General features: G+C 37.2%; 1 pseudogene; it reads right to left on the bottom strand.

Moving 5' to 3' along the window:
• Positions 1-397: 397 nt before the first annotated feature.
• On the bottom strand, positions 398-516 carry LOC111735085 (annotated as a pseudogene).
• Positions 517-1,423: the final 907 nt, after the last annotated feature.

Here is a 1,423-nt window from a genome sequence, read left to right as displayed (position 1 = left end):
ACATCTCTTATTTTGTTCTCATTGGATAGGAAAGCATCTTTTAGTTTTGTATTTTCGGGTACAACATTACTAAAATGTCACAAACCAATTTATTTAAACCATGTGTTTGCCGAAGAAACATCGACAGTGTTGACACGTTCCATTCTACAGTGAACCTGTGTCAGAACTAAGGTGTGTCGAGGGGATCCCACGTGAAATACTTCTGTGCCATTCCTACGTTTAGACATTACACATGTTTAAGTTTTGGTTAACTATAATTGTGTTGTTTAATTGATAATATCTTAGTAGATCACATAGCAAATTTACCCGAAAAGGCATAAAACATATAGACTAAAGACATCCGTGCACGCAACAGCACTTACAAAACGTGTTTGTTTGTTTTTTTAATTATTATTTATGCTTATAGCACCTGGTCTTCCTAGGTGGTCTCCCATCCAAGTACTAACCAGGCCCGACCCTGCTTAGCTTCTGAGATCAGACAGGATCGAGCTTGTTCAGGGCGGCATGGTTGTAGACAATGGACCGTGGCTCCACTGGGGCACGAACCCAGGACCTTCTGTGTGTAAAGCAGACATGCTAACTGCTACACTGTGGAACCACATCCACAAAACAGGTGAAAAAGTCAGTTTTCTTGAAGGGCCACACCTGGAGAACTCTGGGGCATTTCCAGAGTTCTCTGTTTTTAAAAAAACTGATAATTATGCACATCAATATTAAGGACCATTATAATTATTATATTTTAAGTAAAAATGGAAATATAATTAACTATATATCAAAGTGTTCTTTTAAAAACAAACAAAAAAGACCAAAATTTAAATTTATATTCAATTCCTTCCTTTTCCCTTTAAGGAACAAGAGTTATCTAAGGTAGTTTGGGAAGTAGATATTGTTGTTAGCAATAAAGTAAGTATATAATAATTAAACTGTGGTTTTAAAAGCCACATCAGTTTGCTGTGCTAATATAAACACAGCCCAGGCCTGTCCGTAACAAGCTCGGCGGTTTTTTATTTACATACAGCGAGCAGATCTTACCTGCTCATGCTGGGCTTCTCCTTTTATCCGTGGACTTACTTGCTTTCTGCCTTTCCCTGTAGAATAAAAATTCATAGAAAGACTTTTCTGTATTTTATGCATGCACTTGGCTGTGAACCTCAGCAAAGGTCACCTAGCCCAGCACCGTGCATTAGAGGGTTCCAATATCTCCAGATACTCCCCCTGAACACAGTGGAAAGGAAGCTCACGAAGTTCATTCATTTCTTCAAGGCTATGCACTATGAGCAAAACTTTTTTTTTTTTCAAAAAATCTTATTAAAAACTTCTAAGCAATTTTTCTCATATATACTCACATAGAATCAAATCGAGGTTATATTGCTCCAAATAAAGCATGATAATGACATCTTTAGAATTGTGGCTAAGGAGAAAG

This window comes from Pteropus vampyrus, unplaced genomic scaffold (genome assembly GCF_000151845.1).
Source record: "Pteropus vampyrus isolate Shadow unplaced genomic scaffold, Pvam_2.0 Scaffold14514, whole genome shotgun sequence".
In the NCBI taxonomy this organism is placed as follows: Eukaryota; Metazoa; Chordata; class Mammalia; order Chiroptera; family Pteropodidae; genus Pteropus; species Pteropus vampyrus.
Note: the sequence above shows the minus strand (reverse complement) of the source record. Positions and strands in the feature narration are given on the sequence as shown.